Source organism: Mustela lutreola, chromosome 10 (genome assembly GCF_030435805.1).
Source record: "Mustela lutreola isolate mMusLut2 chromosome 10, mMusLut2.pri, whole genome shotgun sequence".
Classification (NCBI taxonomy): domain Eukaryota; kingdom Metazoa; phylum Chordata; class Mammalia; order Carnivora; family Mustelidae; genus Mustela; species Mustela lutreola.
In genome coordinates, this window is record NC_081299.1 from 105714224 (window position 1) to 105738658 (window position 24435).

Consider the following 24435-nt stretch of genomic DNA (forward strand, 5'->3'; position numbering starts at 1 on the left):
CCCCGGACGAGGCCTGCACGATGCTGGCGCTCAGAGAAGGCGCAGTGCAGAGATGGGGACATTCCCTGCTGCTATCCTTCCCGGATAGAAGCCTCTCAAACGTCACCACCATGTGCTCCATCTATCAGATGTTCACGTCAGCCCAGCAGGTCCTGGATCAGCAGTTCCCTAGGTGAGTGCCCACCCCATAGCCAGCACAAGGGGGAGCCTTCCGTCTACTAGTTGTAGGTCTTGGGAATGTCACTGCACCTCTCTGACTTTCCCTCTCCTGTCCGGAAAAGTGGAGGTGCTAAGAGGATGAACCTTGTAGGGCGACTGCAGGGAGTCATGGGAGGAAACATGGCACGCGCCTCTCTGGGGCCCGGCTCTGCAGAAAGGGCTGCTGGACATGCTGGGCATCTTCGCGCTGAACATTTCCCTCTCCAGGGAAGACGCGTTCAGGCTCAACCCTCACAGGCCTGAGGTCCTGCTGGGTCTGTAGAAAGGAAACGGAAAGCTGGCAGCTTGCCTATTGGCAAAGGACCTCTGAGATGCCATCTAGCTGCTCCTGACTGTGGTCCTTTATGTGCCCAGGTCGAGGGGACACTGGGAGCAGGCAGAGCAGCCCAAGGGCCACTCCGGATTTGCAAAGTCTTGCTTGGGATGATTTCATTCAATCATGGCTCTTAAGCACCTAGGAATGCAGGCACTCTCTAGTCACCAAGAGCAGTGAATGGGTAACGTAGAGACAATGTCTGGGTCTCCATTCTCGTCCCAGGGTCACATAGGCACTCTCCACATCCTAAGCACGCATGTCTAGCGTTCATCAGATGGGGCATCTCTGTGACCTACTCTAGGGAAGAATGGATCCACCTCTCTTGGGACCACGAGGATGCACCTCTACGATCAAGGAAGAACAGGATAGGTCTTTGGGTGCCAGAGGAGGTCCTGCTGCCTCCACAGAGCGGGGTGGGAGGCGACAGGGGATGTTGCTGGCGAGGGATGTTCAGAACCATGGATCTCCCAGGACTCTCGATTTCCACGGGAGAGCTCAGTGGGGCGGCTTCCTCTGAAGAAGCCAAAGAGTCCGAGAGAGGTGTGGACGGGATGCCAAGCACTCTGGGAAGCAGAGCCCATTGTGGGCTGAGGTGGTGCCTACAACAGCCATCCCTTGGATGGTCCATTCTTGCTCCGCCTGCCCCTATCCATACCCACCTCCGCCGACCACCACCAGTGGGGCCAAGGACAGAAAGGGTGGGGACCGGACCACTCACCCGTCGGCCTCCAACCAAAGCCCAGACACTGGTCTGCAGGGAGGATGCATGACTGAGGGGCCAAAGGACAGACCTATGGGAGGTCCCTCCCTCATCCCACGTGGTCAGCAGTCAGCAAGGACAGCTCCAGAGCGGTTGCACGTGGGCTGGCGCCACTCTGTGGGGCCCACACCGAAAGAATGGTGCTGTGGGAGTAGCGTGGAAAAGGAAGGGAAGGCCAGGTCTCTGACTCTGCCCCACATTTGACTTTCCCCAGCACTCTGTGTCCCATCTTGGGAACCTGGCCCGAGCAGACACGGCAGGATATCGGGCAGTCCCTGCACACTGCCCATGTGGAGGTCAAGGGGGCCTATGTGCACGTCACGTGGCATGACCGGGACCTGAACACCCATACCCCCGTTCCGCTGAGGCAGCGGCAACTTCTGCAGCTCACAGAGGCTGAGGCGGAGGGTAAGGGGCATTGCAAGCTGGGAAGGCCATCTGGGATGGGGCTCATGGGCTGGGTATTCCTTGAAAGGCCATGGGATCCGTCCTGTTCAGGGAAAGGCACATGGAGTGTCAGTGATGTGGCTGAATCGTTCCCCTTACTCCCACCCCCGTGTCCGCTATGCGACGCGTTCCAGCAGCTGAGCCGGCCAAAGAGCCTCCCATGGAGCGAGAGGCAACCCTGGCTCTGCATCAGCCATCACCTTCAGGGTCCGAGCCAGCCTCCCCTCCACCGGCTGCTCCAGAACTGGAACAGGGGCTCCTAGGTTACGGATGGTCGCCGGGTCCTGAGGCACAGACGGCTGGGCCATCGGCTTGCCTGGGAGTTTGCACGCCAGCTGTCTCAGGTGCCACTGAGCCCACTCCAGCCGCAGAGGCATCCTGCCAACCCAAGAAGCGGCTCAAAGAGAAGGAGCCTGACCTCCTGGACTTCCCTCCCAAGCTGGTGGCAGAGCAGCTCACCTACATGGATGCGGTGAGCAGCTGGGCCCCCCAGGGCAGGAGGGCAGGGCCGGCTTTTCTTCTGCTCTCCGCTGCCCTATACCGGCTTTTCCCTGATGTGGACTTCTAGGATATAGGGCCAGATCTCAGCTGCAGCCCTAACCGACCGGGGAAACCCATCAGGGTTTTTAGACCTGAGCTTTCACTGTCCAGCTGCGGACTGTGGAGACAGGCACGGAGAAGGACTGAGGCAGAGGTACCACGCAGATGCAATGAGTCAGAAGCGAGAGCCCGTAAATGGGAAGGCTCTGGTCCCCCGCGGGGAGGAGGGCAGCTCCCTGGGTGCAATCCCGTCCACGGGTCGCCCACCCATCTGCCTGGGAGCCTGAGCACCATCAACCGGGCTTAGGCATCTGATGCGTCCTGAAGGACAGGCTAGACACGGAAAGCCATGCTTTCAGCCACCAGGTGACAATGGGCACCTGAAAGGAGACAGGGACCGCAGGGAGGAGCATTTGGAGGAGGAGATGCCCCCTTGGGAGCACCACCTGGAGCGGCCCCCTGGACATGGAATGATCGGGGTGCACACGCCTTCCTCCCTTCCCTTGCCTCTCTTGGCTCCTGGGGCATCCCGCACTGGCTTCCCTCGGAGAAGAAGAGGGGCATGAAATCCAGGCTCTCTAAGCAGGCTCCGGCCACATTCGCAGCCTCCTGAGCTCCAGCTCTGACCTGGGACCCCTCCCGAGGACATGAGCCTTGCATGGGCGAACATGTGTGGGGCTCAACACACCTCCCCCTGTCCCCTAGGAGCTGTTCAAGAAGGTGGTGCCCCATCAGTGCCTGGGCTCCGTCTGGTCCCCGAGGAACAGGCCTGGCAACGAGCACCTGGCACCCACAGTCCGGGCCACCATCGCCCAGTTCAATGCTGTGGCCAGCTGCATCGTCACCACGTGCCTTGGCGACCCAAGCATGACAGCGCGGGACAGGGCCGTGGTGGTGGGCCACTGGATCCGGGTGGCCAAGGTATGCTGTGGGAGGCCCAGCTCCCTGAGGCTCTCCTGAGCCTCGGGAACTGCTCTTCTGTCTTGCTCCCTTCTCAGGGCTGAAGGCCCTGCTCTAAGGCCTGTGGTCCCTAGGCTCTTCCTCCCGGGGGCATGGCCCAACGTTGGGACGCTCAGTTCCCACGTGACTCCTCCTTTGCAGTGAGGGAAAATCCTCCCTCTCGCCAGCAGTGTTCCTCTTTAGGGCTGACCTGTGCCCTTCTGCAGCTCCCTGGACATCAGCTTCACCCGTGGGGGAGCCCTAAACCGAGGGGGGCACTAAAGCTCTCGAGCATCTGGGGCTCCTGCTCTCCCACTGACAGCTCCTTCTCTTCCCTCCCCCAGGCCTGTCAGATCCTAGGGAACTACTCCTCCCTGCGTGCCATCCTGGCGGCTCTGCAGAGTGCCTCCATCCACCGCCTGCAGAGGACATGGGACAACGTTTCCAGGTGAGGAGGCTTCTCTGCAGGAGGGACCAGGATGGAGGCGGGATCTCCCCCAGGCCTGTCCTTTGCCCCCCTCAGTCAGCTTGGACCTCCTGGGAGGCAGCAAACCCCGACCAAAGGACCTGGGCCCGGGGCTGCTCCTCTCAGCCTTCCTGGGGAACAGGCCACCAGGCCTCTTGCTTGAGAAATCCAATGTCCTCCATGCCCCACCCTGGCCTCAGCTGAATCCCATATTTCCACGTGGTGACTTGGCAGCCACTGAAGTCTCGGCCCATGGTTCAGCCAGAACCCCACCCAAACCGAGCTGTTCAATTAAGCTGGGAAGGGACGCCCAGGGGGACGCCCAGGAGAACTCCCTCCCATGTCCTACGAAGACCCCAGTGCTCAGAGCAGCCCAGAGCAAACCCTCAGCCAGCCCCGGGGACATGCGGGGCTTCTCCAAGAAAAGGGACTCGCACTCTACCCTGCCACGTTAGGACTCCCCTGAGCCTAACTTCTTTCCCTCTCTTCTAGGAAGAGCTTCCGAACATTCCAAAAGCTCTGCAGAGAAGACAACCCCCAGGGCAGGGAACTACTCATCAAGGTAGCACGGGAGGTGCAGGGCTCCAAGGACAGGAGAGGGGTGTGAGGAGGCATGATCCTGTGTGGATGAAGTAGGGAATGGCCTGAAGCATTCCTCGGGGAGCAGAAGCCTTTGGCAGGAATGTGCTGACAGCCTGGGCTGAAGATTCCCCCTGGGGCTGGGACAAGCGGGTGCTGCCCATCCACACTCCCTAGGCTAGATTTCAGGTCTCTCTGTGTCCATCGAGAAGGTCCACCTGGGGGCCCACATGAACGCGGACAGCCCAGAGGACAGGCCCCTGCTCACAGATGGGGTGGGGATGGGTTGTGGGCCACAAAAATGATGATCCTAAGAGGATCCTGAGTGCTCAGGAGACCACAGGAGGTAGGTGGAGTTCCCCGTTCTGCCCATGGGAAAACAGGCTCAGGGAGGCCAGGCTCCAAGCTCCAGGTCCCCCATGGACTGAATGGGGGAGCTGAGATTGTTCTACAAGGACTCGTGGCATGCTTCAGGGGAATGGAGCGTCAGTATCAGCAGACGTAGGTCGGACGTCTAGGGTCTGCAGTCAAAGACGGTGGGCGCAAGGGGACTGAGGCTATTCTGCTCTCAAGGATCTTGTACTTGGCTCTCTAGAAGCGGCCCTCGAATAAACTGGCCAGCCTGGTGAGACAGCTGCAGAGAGCGCGGAAGGGGCTGCCCAAGAAGGTGAGTGTGCCTGAGGGACAAGGCCTCCAAGGCCAGGGGAGAGGGGCTCCTCCCTGAGGGCTAGAAGCGTCCAGATCAGGGCAGGTGGGACCTGCCACTCCAGCTCCACCTCCTGCCACCACAGTTGGTCAATGTCTTCTTCCCCCCATGACTAGGAGGAAGTAGTCTAGCAGGCTGGGTAGAGAATGGATTTGGGGCTGGGGAGGGGCCCAGGGCTCCATAGCCAGGGGTTTTTTGAATTTCAAAAAGCAGGCCCTGGAGGGGATTAGGAGGAGTCTGATGTTCTGGGAGGGTGAGGGGAAAGCGAATCCAGGGGAAGCAACTAAGGGTCCTAGGCCCTTTTCCATGTGGGAAAGTGGGGTGGGCCAGGACGCTGAAGTCTTTTCGGGGAGGGCCCCTGTGGGCACCAGACAGCAGGGACTCATCCAGCCCAAACCTACCCCTCATGACACAGGGTGTCGTCCCATACCTTGGCACTTTCCTCTCCGACCTGGTGGTGCTGGATACAGCAATGGAGGACTACCTGGAGGTGGGTGAGCCTGAGGATTGTGGAGGAGGGACCAGAGTCCTGAGGACAGGGAGCAGAGAGTCCCCGGACTGAGCCCTGAGCTCTGAGTCCTTCGGAGACCTCCCTTCCCCACAGCCTCACAGCCGCCCCTAAGAACTGGCATCTCTTGCCCATCTCAGTGCTGAGGGAAGGGACTCTGCGCCCATCTCAGTGCTGCGGGAAGGGAGTCTGCACCCAGACGGGTGGCCCAGGACTGGGCAAGCGCCAGCGCATCCTGAAGGTGAAGCTGCATGCGCTCTGTGTGCATGGGCTGCAGCCTCTCCCTCAGACCTTGCCTGTCGGGGACAGTGAAGTCAGGACCCTGCACATCAGCCACACTTCAGGAGCCCAGCAGGCCCTGCCTGCCTGAGGCGTCTGCCGCTCCCTTCAGTCACCACAGACTGTTGTGCTGCAGGGGGCTGACCTGGAGCCCTTTCACCAGCCCCCAGTCTTCCTTCCTCTGGACCCCAGGGCTTGCCCTAACCCCAGTCTCATTGTGTGTGTGGCTTGGCGGCCCCCTCCTGGGTCCTGGCCTACACGCAGCCTCAGAACGGGTGGGTGTAAGCTGCTAGGACTGACCGGGGGCCTCTTTCTGAAGGACAACGGTTGTCTGCTTTCCAGGGCAATGAGATCAACCACCGCAAAAAGAATAAGGTGAGCATACGTAGCCCTGGCTGTAGGGAAGGGCAGGCAACCCCTATCAGAGACGCCCCTGGGAAGAACATTGCTTGGCTCCATCCACTCCCCTCCATCTCCCATTTCCTGGGACAGGTTGCTAAGAATGAAGTGCAGGACCCATCGAGTCAGTCAGTAGGGATCCAGAAGGGCATCAAGGAGAACTTCCCTTGATGGAGGAGGGGCTAATTCTACTAGCCTCTGAGAACAGTTTGGGACCAGAGGAAGTTGCATGCAGGAGGGTGGTCATGTGTGCCAAGACCCAGGACCCGTCCCCTGTCCCGCTGCTCGGCCCTCACCTGGCCCTGTAGCTTCCCCACCCAGGCTCGGGGTGCATCCTGTGCCTCTCTCCCGGCCCAGGAATACCGAGTCCTCACGGACATCATGCTGCTCCAGGCGGCGGCAGAGAATTACTGCCTAGAGCCCCAGCATCCATTCACGGCCTGGTTCTGGGCTGTGGAGCGGCTCAGCGAGGATGACAGGTGAGGCCCACTCAGGAGCTGGGTCAGGTGACGTCGGGGTGGACTCTTTCTGCTGGCCCCGCCTGGGATCCTCCTTCTAGGGCTCCCTGGGCAGCCAGACACCAGCTGTGGGAAAACCCTGGGAGGGACTCCTGAATGCCAGCTGCTGCTCAACTCACAGGTGTCCCTCCCTCTGTCCTTAGCTACAACCTGTCATGCCAGCTGGAGCCGCGGTCCTAGCTGGCCAGCAGAACACAAGCACCAGGACCACTGGCTACAGCCACCATCAGACCTGAACCCGTGCACACTGGCTGAGCCAAGGATTGCCCCTCGGCCCCTGGGCTACTTGTGGTGCACGAGCCCCATCCGCTGCTCAACACCCCTTCCTCTCCCCTACAGAATTACTTGTTCTGGAGGGGGCAATATTGAATATAAATAAAGGGTTATTTAACCACCACAACAACAACAACAACAACAACAACAAAAAGGAATGAGAACCCTTGGGATTAAAGTTTTCTTACCAAAATAGTAATAGTAATAATAATAATAATAATAATATTAAAGATTTTTATTTTCTCCTCTACCTGCCCACGTGTGCGTTTGGTTCTTTTATTTCCTACGGTAATGTACAACGTGTCCAGACTCTCTTCTTCATTCCTGAACCCAGAAATCTTACAGAGTCAGCAGCTATTCAATGGGGCAGAAAGGAGAGGAGCCAGCCCTCCTCACTTCTGGTGGCACTACTCAATACTGGTGGCACCTCCAAATGCCGTTTCCTCAGAGGACAGGTTCATTTCTGTGTCAGGCATCTGGGCAAACAGCAGAGACAGCCCTCAGGACCCCTGAGATGGAGACGTTGCAGGTCCTTCCCCAGGAAGGCAACATACCCTGACCAGGAGAGTCCTGGAGAGTTCCTTCCCCTCCCCAGAACTATGTGCTGCCCAGGAGAGGGGCTGCTTCTCTCCCCTCTAAAGCAAGGAGGACGATGTCTTGCTTCCTTGGGGATATGCTATGTGTGCGTGTGCTTGTGTGGGTTTGGACCCAGTATTTGGGACTGACGGTTGTCGAGGTCAGTCTCCTGAATTGCATCAGCACGATGTAGGGAAAACACATGCAAAGAGATCCAACCCTGCCTGTGGAAGCTCCAAAACCTGAGGAAGATATTTTGTAAATGGAAGAAGGGCAGGCAGGACATCCCGTCCTCAGTTTCCCTATAGGCTCTCCAGGTTCACCCTTTACCAAGACTGGAATCCCCCTGGGATCCTTATCCAGGATCTCTGGATTCCTTTTCCCTGCTTCTTTTGGGTGAGGCTGGAGAAAAACTAAAGAAACTGGGAGGTGTCCCTGGCTCTATTCACATCTATGCTGACCTAGGAACTAGGATGTCCAGCCATCCTGCATTTCCTTATGCAGTTCTTGGCAAGGCCGTGGGGCCCTTCAGGCCCCTGACCCTCTTGGTCAGGTCCATGGTAGCCACTGCTCCCTGACTGGGGCCTGATGGAGCAGAGATTGGTTCTCCCTTGCCAGGATAAAGGTTCGGATCCTTGACCAGAGAAACCCCACACTCTCCTGGCTGGCCAAGGGCACTGTCAGGTCCAGGTGGTTCTGAAGTCCCTGGTCTCCATCATCCACCAGGTGACGCACCCATGTTCCACTCACTTGTCTGAAATGGGGAACTCGCCTGACACGGTAGACCAACACACACAGGGAATGTGAGCAGGGGAGAAGCATCTATCATGCAAATGGATGTGAAACGAAGCAAGGGTAGGAATCCTTCTCTCCAGACACAACAGACTCTGAACCAAAGGGGGGAGGTACGAAGCCACAGAGAAGGACACTACTTCCTCGCAAGGGAGGCCATGTAATAGGAGAGAACATCTCGAAATATGTAGACACGCACCAGGGGAGCACCCAAAGGCATCCAACAGTGCATAACAAATTAAGTCACCTTTGACAGCAGTACCATGCAGTGGGGGACTCTAACACCCCACATCTGCTAATGGACACAGGATCCAAACTGACAATCAACAAGGAATCTATGGCTTTGAGGGATGCACCCGTTTCAACACGTAGATGCAGAACCTTCCACCCTGAAACAGCAGCATCCGCAGTGCTTTCCAGTGCACATGGAACATTCTCCAGAGTAGATCACACGTTAGGGCACAACCCAAGTCTCAACAAACTCCAAGAGATGGATATCATCTCAAGCATCCTTTCTCAGCACGATGCTATGGAACGCCAAATGAACCCTAAGAGCAACCCTGGAGAGACCACGAATCCATGGAAGTTCAATTACATGCTACCCAACCAGCACTGGGTCAACCCGGAATCCAAAGAGGATGTCCAAAATTACATGGAAGCAAAAGGACACGCCAAGGGTCCCCAACCTTGCAGATGCAGCGCCAGGGAATCTAAGAAGACAGGATCCAGCACCACAAGAAAAATCCCCAATACCATCAGCTGACACATAAGGACCTAGCCAAAGCACAACACAGAGCTCCTGAGCAGTCGCTCAGCCTGGGCGAGTTGGAGCTCCTGCTGTTGGGTGCAGGCTTAGCTTCCATCTCGACTCTAAGTCCCAGCCTGGGGGGTGTTCTTTCCTTTCTCCCAGAACCATCCCCACCAGGGCCACTGGGGAATCAACCCTTCAGGGGGTTCTCGGCAGAGAGAAATGGCCCAAAGGGCCCAGGAAACAACCACCCCTTCCCCGCTGGTGGATCAAGGTGGCCCATTAGCGTTCCCTCTGTGGAACATTCCACAGTGCTTTTGGGGGGACGACCCTCTCAGGCTCTGATGCCCAGGGTTTCTCGGCAAAGGGCAGATTCCGACTGAGTACCCCTGGGAGGGACCTGACACTCTGCACTTCCAGCATGCTCGCAGCTAATGCCCCGGCCACCAGTCCCCGGAGCACATGGAGAGACAACTTGCCAGCGGACCACTGGACAAAACGTCCTCTCTTTCACCACCAGGAAGAGATCGATGGGCAACCGTCTGGCAGCCACAAACAGGTGTTTGATTGTCAGGAAGATCAACAGCCAGGCAGGGCTTGGTCCACCCCCCACAGGCCTCTCCTCCTCTTCTCCTCCAGAGTATAGGGAGGCAGGATGGCAGGAAAGACAGTTTGTTCAGTGGAAGCGAAATCCTGAGCTTGAGTCCCTTTCTCCCTAGTAGCCTGGGCACTCCTACGCTGCTTCCACTGTGGCCTCTGTGCAAGGCCATTCGAAACACCAGTGCTGGCTTGCCAAGTTCCGGGATCCTGGGCAGAAAGCGATGGAACACAAGAGAGTCCCAGGGAAGTGACAACGGGTTTGGTCATGAAAGCTTGAAGCTGTCAAAGACCATCTCTTGCCCTATGTTCCCTTGGTCAGAAACCTTTCAGCAACCGCTCAGAGGAGAGACAGGCAGGTACAGAGCAGGGATGGGGAACCCTGGGAGCCACTGTGGACCGAACCTGGTGGTCTCTTCTCCACAATTCACACAGACCAAGATACAGACGGAAGACTTAACATCCGTGGGTGTTTTGTTAACATGGGCTTTGATTCATGTGTGACTTTTCAGAAACAGAAAAGAATAAAGGGAATCAGGAAAGAGAGGCCATCAAAAACACCGGCTCAAATATAGGGAACATACTGGTGGGAACCAGGTGGGCGGAGGGGTGGAAGTGGGGGTGGGGATTAAGAAGACACTTACTGTGCTGAGCACGGAGTCACATACAGAACTCCTGAATCCCTACTCTTCAACTGAAACGACGAAAATACTGTACGTCCATTAGACTGTATTTTCAAAATTGTCTTTGAAAGGTGGGTATTAGGAGATCGAAGATGAGATTACGCTCTGAGAGTTTCCCAATCAGGTCTCCTCAGGCTGTACGTGAATGCACATTAAAGATCAGTGAAAGAGCCCAAAGACAAAAGTGACATCTGTTGATATGGAAAGGCCAGTGCCCACCTCTGTGATCACAGAAAAAACACACCTTCCTATGATATTGGCTGTCGTAAAAGCATTTCACCCACGTCCCCTTGGAGCTACGCTCCTCTGGTATTTCCATTCTACCTCGTTGTGTGTCTTCATGAAGTAGTTGAAGGAAATATTGCTACCCCGTGTTTGGTGGACTAAACCAAAGCAGGCTATTTCTAGCCCCTGGAAGACTGGAGCTAGAGGGCCTTCTGGAAAACACTGCACAACTGGATCTCTCATCGTCTTCCAGAGAAGGAAAGGGAGGCCCCACAAGGGCACCAGGGGAACAGGAACACAGAGGAGGTTCTCCTGACACCAGCTTCAGGATCCCAACTCCCTGAGCAAGAATGAAGAACCCCCGTCCCCCCACACACAATGGACACATATCACTGGAATGGGTCAGTTCCCAGGAAAAGCGAAACGCGGCCAAACATGGAAAGGTACACAATAACCTCACTGAAAGAAAGCCCACTGGGATCCCCTGCCCTGGGTCTTAAGTTCCACCTATGCATGAAGCCATTTGATAATCACAGGGGAAGGGAGGGAAAACTGAATGGGAAGCCACCAGAGAGGGAGAAAAACGATGCGAGGCTCTTCCCTAAGAAACAAGCAGAGGAGCCTAACAAATAGCAGGGAGCACATGGGGAGTTAGGAGAAGGGAGTTGGGGAAAACTGGAAGGGGAGGTGAACCTTGAGAGACTATAGACTCTGGAAAACAATCTGAGGGTTTTGAAGGGGCGGGGGCGTGGGAGGTCGGGGTACCAGGTGGTGGGTATTATAGAGGGCACGGATTGCACGGAGCACTGGGGGTGGTGCAAAAATAATGAATACTGTTATGCTGAAAATAAAGAAAAATTAAATTTAAAAAAAAGCAAAGAAACAAGCAGAGGGTTGCTGGAGGGGAGCTGGGTGCGGGTATGGGACGATTCGGGCAGGAGCATAAAGGAGGGCATGCGATGGGATGAGCACTGGGGGCGAAACGCAACTGATGAACAGCTGGGCACTACCTCGGAAGCTGATGAGGTACTGTACGGTGGCTTACTGACTTTCCACAACAACAACAAAATACAATCCAAGGTTCTGTGTTTCCTTGATTTTCAGTGTGGAAAATACGGGATGATTTCTTTTCTTCCCTCAAGCAAGGAAATGACATAGCCTATTCACGAGGAGGCAATGCTCAGGACATTCTACCCCTTTCAGCCCTAGAGAGGTTTTCAAACAGGCTTTCACCAGGTGCAGTCCTCATGCCCTTCTAGTCATTTCGGAGCACTCTTGACAGGGGGCAAACCCTTTTTTTCTTCAAGGTGACTCACCCCAAGCAGGTAATATCCCTACGTGCCACAGGAGCGACTACAGGTGCGCCCCCTCCATCCTTTCCGAGGGCCTCACTACAAGTTTTCCAGAAAGGTGGCATGAATAGTAGTGGCTGGAAGGTGGATGCTGCATGACATCCATCCCTTTGTTCACTTGAGGGATGACTCGGGGCAGGGTCTCCATCTCAGTCATGGACGTGCCAGAGCTCTCCAGCTCCCCTTCAGACACGGCCCTGCCCTCTCTCCCATCGAAGAACCTGCAGAACTACGTGACCATGAACTGGGAACACACAACAACGGTACAAAGGTCTTACCTGAATTCAGCTCAGCATGGAAATGACAGACTGGTCCCTCTTGGAGGTTGTTCCCAGTGTCCTTGAGGCATTCGAACCCCTTCTTGGCGGCTGACTCCAGACAGTGGCTCACCTGTCACAGTGGCTCACGATAGAGGGATGAGAAGTTCCTCGGAGACAGGTGTCACCACACCACTATCATCACCCTTTGTCGTGGAAGGAGTCTATGTCCCTCGTCGGATTAAGAAACCCTTCAAACAGGACTGGAGCAGGGTGCAATAAAAGGCTCCCTTTGAAGAAGGGCTGAGCTTGGGGACATGTCCAGTCCTATGTCTCACTGCTGCCATCACCACACACAGTGCTGCCCCAAATGGGCAGGGTACCATTTCCAGTACACGGCTCCTGCTCGCCCACCGTACCTATTCCTATCATCGCGCCATCGCATCTGGTCAGGACCCCAGCATCAGGCCTGTGCGTCTCCAGTTCCTGCTGCTGCCTGCCTCCACCAGCGATCCTGTTTCATCTCTGAATTCCGAGCGCCGCAGCATCCATCTTCCTCACCTTCACAAAACAGGATTGCGCAATGATTTCATGGATACGACCTGCAAGGCACAGGATGGAAAAGAAAAGGAAACTCACACACGGGACATTCAGGACACTTAAAATCTTTGTGACTTGAATGACGTTATCAACCAAGGGAAAGCACAGTCCAGAAGTCGGGAGAGCATGTTTGCAAACCATGGATCTGGCAGGTTCTCAATATCCACAATAGCTAGAGATCCCAGGAACTCAACAACATCAACAACAAGAGAAAAACAAGTCAAATGTGATGTGTGAATGTACACATGGGCAAGAGACCTAACCTCAAAGCTATACGCAAGGAACGAAATTGCAAGCGTTGAGATACCTTTATGCATCCATGAGGTTGGCTCCCCATGGAAAAAGAAAAACAAAACAAAACACAACAAAGCAAAGCAAAACAAAACAAAACACTCGGGAGAAAGGAAAAGACCAAGCCATGGCAAAGATAGAGAGAATTAGGAACCTTGCTGATTGGGTGTGGTAGGAATGTTTAAGAGTATGGTTGTGAAATCAGTATGACAGCTCTTCCCAAAAATCAACTTTAGTGGGACACCTGGGTGGCTCAGTCTGTTGAGTGCCTGCCTTCGGCTCAGGTCACGGTCTCAGGATCCGGGGATGGAGTCCCGCATCGGGCTTCTTGCTCAGCCGGGAGCCTGCGTCTCCCCTGCCTGCTCTGCCTGCCACTTCTCCTGCTTCTGCATGCCTCTTTCTCATGCTGACAAATGAATGAATAAACTGTTTTTAAAAAATCAACTTTCGCACTACCGTGTGTTTTAGTACTTGCCCTTCTGTGCTAGGTACCCACATTCATGAACAGGATAGTGTGGTCCTGGAGACTTATCTGAGCACACCTTCTCATGGCAGCATGGTTCCTAAAAGCTAACCCATGAACGCAATCCAAGTATCTGTCCAGGGAGGAACAGATGTTGTATATACAGACGTTGGGATAGTATTCATTCGCTAAAGAGGACAAAAACATTGACATGCGCCACCCCGTGGGCGAAGGTTGAGGAGGGTATGCTAAGTGAGAGGAGTATGCATGAAGATAACCAACTTTGACTCCACTCTGAGGACCTACCTAGAGTGGATTCCGAAGGACAGAAAGTAGAATGGTGTTTGCCAAGGGCTGGAAGGAGGCGCTCGCGGGAAGAGTCTGACGCATGCTAAAGAGCTTTAGATGGACAAGATGCCAAGGAGATGGGAAGGTGGGTTCCAGGGAGCTTGGACAAAGACATTAATGCTTTTTAAGACATTTAGAATGTACTCCGTGAACTTCATGGACTTCACGACCTAAAAATAAATTGCACTGAAAAGCTGCAAAGATGGAGAAATGAACACAGGACCACTTCATCTGGCCCTTTATACCCTTTCCAGGTAGGTCCTCTCTCAGCCATTCGACTTCTGCCATTTTCCTTGAGACAACATGGAGCCAACAAAATGTCCTTCTGTGCCTACTTCGAGGTTGAAAAACAGAATTGCCCCACCCGGGACAACTTTATGTGAGAAGGTATTTTTCAGAGTTAATTTCTTGAGGCCTGTTATTCCTTGATCATGTTTTGAAACAGAACCCAAACTGAACATTCTCCTTCGTCTGCTTGATTTTTCCTTCCCTGATTTTTTCCCCCCACTCAGAACCCATTGTTGATGCAAGGGCCTTGGGTGTTCCTATGCCTGTCGTCATCTACTGACTTTAGCTTCTGCTGTTTCCAGTTTTGCTTACGTGTCATTCCTTTACCAAGTCAACTTTCCTGAGGCTCATTATGAATAGTAAAATATTTTCGGCCCCAGTTGGATTGAAAGAACTGACATCGAGCACTGTGCACGTCTCAGCTACACAACACAATGACTTCATTTTCCTAAGCCCTAAAAGGATGACCAGAATAAGTGGTGTTCACAAGGATTCCTGACCATGGGGGTGGGCGCAGGGAGTTCTTGGACATATTCCTTGGCTGTCTAGGAGTATGTTCCCAGGCGTGGAACTCTGGGATCCTACAGTACATTGTTGGTTGGGAGCATAGGAGCTAACAAATGCCGGTGAGGACACGGAGAACAGGGAACCCTTGGACACCATCCGTGGGAATGCACACTGGGACAAGTCACTGTGCAACACAGTATGGAGGGTCCCACAGTCTAGAGATGGACCAACGCACCAAACAGTGCCATGCGAAAGAAAAGAGCAAGCGTTCCGTGAGACAAACGAAGAATACTCTGAAAGAAGGCTGCAGAGTCATTGGAGAGAAAGGCCCAAAAGGCCTCACTGAGGGGGACAGCGCTGAGGACAGAATGAAAACAAGGGAGCTAGTCCCGCACAAGTCTGGCTGCCCTGTGTCATGAAGAGGGAAGGCACCTCTGCCTTAGTGCCTCACTACCAGAAGCTGGGTTGGCCAGAGGACATGAAAGAGGCATCCAGTGTGGCTGGAGAGCAACTGGGAGCAGAGCAGAGGGTAGTGAGGAAGGCAGGGACAGGGCCTCAGGCCTGGGAGACAGGTAGCGATCTCTTGTCCCTCTGCAACGGCATTGCCCCAATACCCTGCATCTTCAAATGCACGGACTGAATGCCCCACGGTTGTTGCAGAAGAGGAATGGAGGCACAATTTCGCATGTTTCCTCCACATCACCATACTTGTGAGCCCGTGGTTGTGACTGAGGCTCGACTAGCAGAGGATTTTCCCCAACTTAGCACCCATCATTCGGGGAGCCATTCAACTCAGAATCTGAGTTTCTGGGCGCATGTTGGCCTTGCCACTGCCTCCGTTCCTGGCACTGTGAGCCTCGATGGATGGCAGCCCCAACCATCTGGGCATGCTTTTCGCTTCAGAGTCCGAGAAGAAAAGGGGAACAAGGGAGAAGTGGACCATGAGCAAAGAAACTAGGAAGTGCGCAACTCCTTGCCTGACATCTAGAGAAACAGGAGGCATGCTATTTCATCACGTTGAGTAAGTACATCGTGTGGCTCAGAAGCCACTCGCTAACCACCCAGAGCTTGGAGAGTGATGCCTCCACCACAGGTCGGGATCCCTGGGAGCCACTGGGAAGGCTGCTCCCCTCATATACCAGAACGAGGGAAAGAGGTCTCATTCTAAAGCTATGTGGGAAACAACTGAACCGTTTCACTACCGAGGATGACCAAGTCTGCATCTGCGTGCATTTCCACCCCATCATGGTGCCCCATTATAATGACGCCAAGAGGGAAAGGGACGGTTCCAAAACGACACAAAGCCGGGACCCAGGCCTCCTCGGAGTGTTCCTCCAGGCCACGTCCCACCCCTTCCTGCAATTCATCTGGCCTTCTATGTGTGCCTCTGATTCCCGTGACACCGTCGCACACATACCACAAATACGGTCTACATACACCCTAAGATGTCCCAAGGAACTAGATTCTCCCTGGTCCCCACTATGCAGGTTGGGAATGTGGGCACTAGGGGAGACACACAATGACTGAGGACACAGGAGTGGGAAAGGACAGAGAACAAACGTCTGACTTCAGCTCTGTCTCCTGAAAGGGAGGACCTGAGTGCCAATTCCAGAGCATGGTGCCTCTGGCACTTTTGGCTCATTGTGTACAGTCCCGGGGAAGAGAGGTCAAGAGTCAAGTGAAGGGGCTGCAGAGAGGGGGTGACTTTAAGAAGGGCCCCAGGTATTAGAATCCTGAAAGCGTGACCTCATATTCTTCATGATAGGCCCCAACCGAACTTGGAACTCTGGTAACCAGGCACCCACTTTCAAAGGGCAACCTGCTCTCCAGCACACTTGAGTGGAGACCTTCGACAGAACACCATGTTCAGTTGTTGTCTTCCTACTTCCAGGGGTGCTGGGCCCACGGGAGCCCAGAGCCAGAGACATTACTGCAGTTGCAGACAGTGCTTCAGCCCTCTTTTCCGAAGCTTCTGGTCATGGGGCCGGAGACACCAACAGGTAACACAAGGCAGCTCGGGGCAGCCCACTGGACAGCGGGCAACAACTGTGGTCCCACCTCAGCGGGCACACACCACTGTCCCTTACTGTGTGGGAGCGCGTCTCTCTCTCTCTCTCTCTCTGTGTGTGTGTGTGTGTGTGTGTGTTTGTAGAAGTGGGGACAGGGGATGAGGGATATGCCCTTCCTGGGCAGAAGCAAGCTGCCTGGTGTTGGAGGCTGGACCCATCTGTCATGTTCATACCCCAGGTCATAGCAGGCTGGATGAAAAGGGGAGGGCTGACACAATGATAAGGCTCATGGAGGTCATGAGCCTTAGAGTGTCCTCTGGCTACCTCCTTGCTCGATGTCTTTTCAGCCATCCCTCTTAGCCTGAACTGGAGAACACGATGTCTAGTGGGGGTGTCCCCTGGTGGCAATGTTCCGGGAGGCTGCTAATGGCTCTTGGCCCTGTGTCTATGGGGCACTGCATTTTCAGAGCTGCACCCCAGAGACTGTGAATGAGCTGGCTGGGGACTTCAACGACTCCAACTCGCTGGACAAGGGTCAGGTGTCCCAGGCCACCCAGGATCAGTGCTGCTCTGAGGTGAGAATAGGAAGAAGCTCCTCCACACCCAGGGCCCCCATGCAACGATGGGGACAAACCTGGGGCCTTCCCAGAGTGTTTCCACTTGACTATTCCACCGGCCCCACCCCAGAGTAACCCACACCTCCGCACATATGCCACACCTATGAGTAAGTAAGGGAGGAAGACACTCTTCACCTACGTGGGACTGGTAGAGAATAGAGTGAATGCTTTCCGGGGCATGGGGGGAAGTTGTTTTGCTTTCTTTCCTCTGGCCTTGTGTTGCTTTTCACGAAGCCATGAGTATCTGGGCCTTTTCCCACGGGTTTTACGATTTTTCCCTACTCATGCCAGCTAAGCTGTGGAGAACCCAGCTGGGTTCTGGAGAACTGGCCCACGCCCTTCTAAATCCTCATACCAGATAGGGTGATTGAACCTACCAAGGGGCCGGTGGGATCAAGCCATTCTACAGGTCTTTCTGGAATGTATCATCTCTCAGAACACATCGAATCCTAGGAGGTCCACCAGCTCACAGGCTCTTTCCCTCTAGGTCCTCACAGTCCCCCCTAAAGGACGTGGTCTGCCACAGTGACTCGGTCTAGCATTGCTGCTGGAACTTGACGTGACTCAAATTGCTTGCCCATTCCAGCAATGCTGCAAGGAACGGGCACCTCAAGGGTCCTCACAGATGATTTGGGTCACTCCATCTGCCAGACCGTAGACCCAAAGATTGGGTGGAAGGCCTCCGATGCCTCCTGGCCCAGGTAGCTGGCTCTGGCATGAGCTGCTGCAAGGCTTCAGCTACTCCACCTCCCTTGACAAGCAGCAGGGACCTCAGGCCACCAACAACATCCAGTCCTGGTCTGGGGTGAGAACGGGCCCAGGTTCATGGCCAGTCTCAGGACCCAGAGATGACCGGGGCCAGGCCACAACCCAGACTAGACACAACTGGCTGCCCTGGGGCCTGCCAAGGAAGGTGGTTTCCCCCTGAACCTTTCTGCCCCTGACAGCAACAGGCCAAACCGCATCAGCATAGGCGAAATGCCATGCAGCCCATGCTTTGGACAGATCTCAGACCCAACGCAGATGATCTTGAGCAGGCTTGGAGATTCTCAACCTCTCTTTTGTCCTCTCGACAGCAGGGCTCCTTCCTCAGGACTCCATGGCATACACATACAGATCTTCATACAGGCTGGGAAGAGACAGACAGGCTATTGCTGTCCAGCTAACCACACATGTTGAAGGCTCCAGTACATTTAAGCCTAGATGGGTCCTTTGGAGGTTGCTTTTAGGTTTTCAGCCAAGAACCTTTTTTCTGGGTGGGCACACAAGTCCCTCGTCGTCTTGCCCAAGTTCCCAAAGGGATGGGAGGATGCAGTCTGAGCTCCAGACCCTGCTCTTCCTGGGGCTTCACGGCGTTGAAGCTGACTATGTTGCTCCCCACCCCGCCCCCTTGTCTGCCTGCTGGAAAAGGCATCATCCCTGTCCCCGGACGAGGCCTGCACGATGCTGGCGCTCAGAGAAGGCGCAGTGCAGAGATGGGGACATTCCCTGCTGCTATCCTTCCCGGATAGAAGCCTCTCAAACGTCACCACCATGTGCTCCATCTATCAGATGTTCACGTCAGCCCAGCAGGTCCTGGATCAGCAGTTCCCTAGGTGAGTGCCCACCCCGTAGCCAGCACAAGGGGGAGCCTTCCGTCTACTAGTTGTAGGTCTTGGGAATGTCACTGCACCTCTCTGACTTTCCCTCTCCTGTCCGGAAAAGTGGAGGTGCTAAGAGGATGAACCTCATAGGGCGACTGCAGGGAGTCATGGGAGGAAACATGGCACGCGCCTCTCTGGGGCCCGGCTCTGCAGAAAGGGCTGCTGGACATGCTGGGCATCTTCGCGCTGAACATTTCCCTCTCCAGGGAAGACGCGTTCAGGCTCAACCCTCACAGGCCTGAGGTCCTGCTGGGTCTGTAGAAAGGAAACGGAAAGCTGGCAGCTTGCCTATTGGCAAAGGACCTCTGAGATGCCATCTAGCTGCTCCTGACTGTGGTCCTTTATGTGCCCAGGTCGAGGGGACACTGGGAGCAGGCAGAGCAGCCCAAGGGCCACTCCGGATTTGCAAAGTCTTGCTTGGGATGATTTCATTCAATCATGGCTCTTAAGCACCTAGGAATGCAGGCACTCTCTAGTCACCAAGAGCAGTGAATGGGTAACGTAGAGACAATGTCTGGGTCTCCATTCTCGTCCCAGGGTCACATAGGCACTCTCCACATCCTAAGCACGCATGTCTAGCGTTCATCAGATGGGGCATCTCTGTGACCTACTCTAGGGAAGAATGGATCCACCTCTCTTGGGACCACGAGGATGCACCTCTACGATCAAGGAAGAACAGGATAGGTCTTTGGGTGCCAGAGGAGGTCCTGCTGCCTCCACAGAGCGGGGTGGGAGGCGACAGGGGTTGTTGCTGGCGAGGGATGTTCAGAACCATGGATCTCCCAGGACTCTCGATTTCCACGGGAGAGCTCAGTGGGGCGGCTTCCTCTGAAGAAGCCAAAGAGTCCGAGAGAGGTGTGGACGGGATGCCAAGCACTCTGGGAAGCAGAGCCCATTGTGGGCTGAGTTGATGCCTACAACAGCCATCCCTTGGATGGTCCATTCTTGCTCCGCCTGCCCCTATCCATACCCACCTCCGCCGACCACCACCAGTGGGGCCAAGGACAGAAAGGGTGGGGACCGGACCACTCACCCGTCGGCCTCCAACCAAAGCCCAGACACTGGTCTGCAGGGAGGATGCATGACTGAGGGGCCAAAGGACAGACCTATGGGAGGTCCCTCCCTCATCCCACGTGGTCAGCAGTCAGCAAGGACAGCTCCAGAGGGGTTGCACGTGGGCTGGCGCCATTCTGTGGGGCCCACACCGAAAGAATGGTGCTGTGGGAGTAGCGTGGAAAAGGAAGGGAAGGCCAGGTCTCTGACTCTGCCCCACATTTGACTTTCCCCAGCACTCTGTGTCCCATCTTGGGAACCTGGCCCGAGCAGACACGGCAGGATATCGGGCAGTCCCTGCACACTGCCCATGTGGAGGTCAAGGGGGCCTATGTGCACGTCACGTGGCATGACCGGGACCTGAACACCCATGCCCCCGTTCCGCTGAGGCAGCGGCAACTTCTGCAGCTCACAGAGGCTGAGGCGGAGGGTAAGGGGCATTGCAAGCTGGGAAGGCCATCTGGGATGGGGCTCATGGGCTGGGTATTCCTTGAAAGGCCATGGGATCCGTCCTGTTCAGGGAAAGGCACATGGAGTGTCAGTGATGTGGCTGAATCGTTCCCCTTACTCCCACCCCCGTGTCCGCTATGCGACGCGTTCCAGCAGCTGAGCCGGCCAAAGAGCCTCCCATGGAGCGAGAGGCAACCCTGGCTCTGCATCAGCCATCACCTTCAGGGTCCGAGCCAGCCTCCCCTCCACCGGCTGCTCCAGAACTGGAACAGGGGCTCCTAGGTTACGGATGGTCGCCGGGTCCTGAGGCACAGACGGCTGGGCCATCGGCTTGCCTGGGAGTTTGCACGCCACCTGTCTCAGGTGCCACTGAGCCCACTCCAGCCGCAGAGGCATCCTGCCAACCCAAGAAGCGGCTCAAAGAGAGGGAGCCTGACCTCCTGGACTTCCCTCCCAAGCTGGTGGCAGAGCAGCTCACCTACATGGATGCGGTGAGCAGCTGGGCCCCCCAGGGCAGGAGGGCAGGGCCGGCTTTTCTTCTGCTCTCCGCTGCCCTATACCGGCTTTTCCCTGATGTGGACTCCTAGGATATAGGGCCAGATCTCAGCTGCAGCCCTAACCGGCCGGGGAAACCCATCAGGGTTTTTAGACCTGAGCTTTCACTGTCCAGCTGCGGACTGTGGAGACAGGCACGGAGAAGGACTGAGGCAGAGGTACCACGCAGATGCAATGAGTCAGAAGCGAGAGCCCGTAAATGGGAAGGCTCTGGTCCCCCGCGGGGAGGAGGGCAGCTCCCTGGGTGCAATCCCGTCCACGGGTCGCCCACCCATCTGCCTGGGAGCCTGAGCACCATCAACCGGGCTTAGGCATCTGATGCGTCCTGAAGGACAGGCTAGACACGGAAAGCCATGCTTTCAGCCACCAGGTGACAATGGGCACCTGAAAGGAGACAGGGACCGCAGGGAGGAGCATTTGGAGGAGGAGATGCCCCCTTGGGAGCACCACCTGGAGCGGCCCCCTGGACATGGAATGATCAGGGTGCACACGCCTTCCTCCCTTCCCTTGCCTCTCTTGGCTCCTGGGGCATCCCGCACTGGCTTCCCTCGGAGAAGAAGAGGGGCATGAAATCCAGGCTCTCTAAGCAGGCTCCGGCCACATTCGCAGCCTCCTGAGCTCCAGCTCTGACCTGGGACCCCTCCCGAGGACATGAGCCTTGCATGGGCGAACATGTGTGGGGCTCAACACACCTCCCCCTGTCCCCTAGGAGCTGTTCAAGAAGGTGGTGCCCCATCAGTGCCTGGGCTCCGTCTGGTCCCGGAGGAACAGGCCTGGCAACGAGCACCTGGCACCCACAGTCCGGGCCACCATCGCCCAGTTCAATGCTGTGGCCAGCTGCATCGTCACCACGTGCCTTGGCGACCCAAGCATGACAGCGCGGGACAGGGCCGTGGTGGTGGGCCACTGGATCCGGGTGGCCAAGGTATGCTGTGGGAGGCCCAGCTCCCTGAGGCTCTCCTGAGCCTCGGGAACTGCTCTTCTGTCTTGCTCCCTTCTCAGGGCTGAAGGCCCTGCTCTAAGGCCTGTGGTCCCTAGGCTCTTCCTCCCGGGGGCATGGCCCAACGTTGGGACGCTCAGTTCCCACGTGACTCCTCCTTTGCAGTGAGGGAAAATCCTCCCTCTCGCCAGCAGTGTTCCTCTTTAGGGCTGACCTGTGCCCTTCTGCAGCTCCCTGGACATCAGCTTCACCCGTGGGGGAGCCCTAAACCGAGGGGGGCACTAAAGCTCTCGAGCATCTGGGGCTCCTGCTCTCCCACTGACAGCTCCTTCTCTTCCCTCCCCCAGGCCTGTCAGATCCTAGGGAACTACTCCTCCCTGCGTGCCATCCTGGCGGCTCTGCAGAGTGCCTCCATCCACCGCCTGCAGAGGACATGGGACAACGTTTCCAGGTGAGGAGGCTTCTCTGCAGGAGGGACCAGGATGGAGGCGGGATCTCCCCCAGGCCTGTCCTTTGCCCCCCTCAGTCAGCTTGGACCTCCTGGGAGGCAGCAAACCCCGACCAAAGGACCTGGGCCCGGGGCTGCTCCTCTCAGCCTTCCTGGGGAACAGGCCACCAGGCCTCTTGCTTGAGAAATCCAATGTCCTCCATGCCCCACCCTGGCCTCAGCTGAATCCCATATTTCCACGTGGTGACTTGGCAGCCACTGAAGTCTCGGCCCATGGTTCAGCCAGAACCCCACCCAAACCGAGCTGTTCAATTAAGCTGGGAAGGGACGCCCAGGGGGACGCCCAGGAGAACTCCCTCCCATGTCCTACGAAGACCCCAGTGCTCAGAGCAGCCCAGAGCAAACCCTCAGCCAGCCCCGGGGACATGCGGGGCTTCTCCAAGAAAAGGGACTCGCACTCTACCCTGCCACGTTAGGACTCCCCTGAGCCTAACTTCTTTCCCTCTCTTCTAGGAAGAGCTTCCGAACATTCCAAAAGCTCTGCAGAGAAGACAACCCCCAGGGCAGGGAACTACTCATCAAGGTAGCACGGGAGGTGCAGGGCTCCAAGGACAGGAGAGGGGTGTGAGGAGGCATGATCCTGTGTGGATGAAGTAGGGAATGGCCTGAAGCATTCCTCGGGGAGCAGAAGCCTTTGGCAGGAATGTGCTGACAGCCTGGGCTGAAGATTCCCCCTGGGGCTGGGACAAGCGGGTGCTGCCCATCCACACTCCCTAGGCTAGATTTCAGGTCTCTCTGTGTCCATCGAGAAGGTCCACCTGGGGGCCCACATGAACGCGGACAGCCCAGAGGACAGGCCCCTGCTCACAGATGGGGTGGGGATGGGTTGTGGGCCACAAAAATGATGATCCTAAGAGGATCCTGAGTGCTCAGGAGACCACAGGAGGTAGGTGGAGTTCCCCCTTCTGCCCATGGGAAAACAGGCTCAGGGAGGCCAGGCTCCAAGCTCCAGGTCCCCCATGGACAGAATGGGGGAGCTGAGATTGTTCTACAAGGACTCGTGGCATGCTTCAGGGGAATGGAGCGTCAGTATCAGCAGACGTAGGTCGGACGTCTAGGGTCTGCAGTCAAAGACGGTGGGCGCAAGGGGACTGAGGCTATTCTGCTCTCAAGGATCTTGTCCTTGGCCCTCTAGACGCGGCCCTCGAATAAACTGGCCAGCCTGGTGAGGCAGCTGCAGAGAGCGCGGAAGGGGCTGCCCAAGAAGGTGAGTGTGCCTGAGGGACAGGGCCTCCAAGGCCAGGGGAGAGGGGCTCCTCCCTGAGGGCTAGAAGCGTCCAGATCAGGACAGGTGGGACCTGCCACTCCAGCTCCACCTGCAGCCACCACAGTTGCTCAATGTCTTCTTCCCCCCATGACTAGGAGGAAGTAGTCTAGCAGGCTGGGTAGAGAATGGATTTGGGGCTGGGGAGGGGCCCAGGGCTCCATAGCCAGGGGTTTTTTGAATTTCAAAAAGCAGGCCCTGGAGGGGATTAGGAGGAGTCTGATGTTCTGGGAGGGTGAGGGGAAAGCGAATCCAGGGGAAGCAACTAAGGGTCCTAGGCCCTTTTACATGTGGGAAAGTGGGGTGGGCCAGGACGCTGAAGTCTTTTCGGGGAGGGCCCCTGTGGGCACCAGACAGCAGGGACGCATCCATCCCAAACCTACCCCTCATGACACAGGGTGTCGTCCCATACCTTGGCACTTTCCTCTCCGACCTGGTGGTGCTGGATACAGCAATGGAGGACTACCTGGAGGTGGGTGAGCCTGAGGATTGTGGAGGAGGGACCAGAGTCCTGAGGACAGGGAGCAGAGAGTCCCCGGACTGAGCCCTGAGCTCTGAGTCCTTCGGAGACCTCCCTTCCCCACAGCCTCACAGCCGCCCCTAAGAACTGGCATCTCTTGCCCATCTCAGTGCTGAGGGAAGGGACTCTGCGCCCATCTCAGTGCTGCGGGAAGGGAGTCTGCACCCAGACGGGTGGCCCAGGACTGGGCAAGCGCCAGC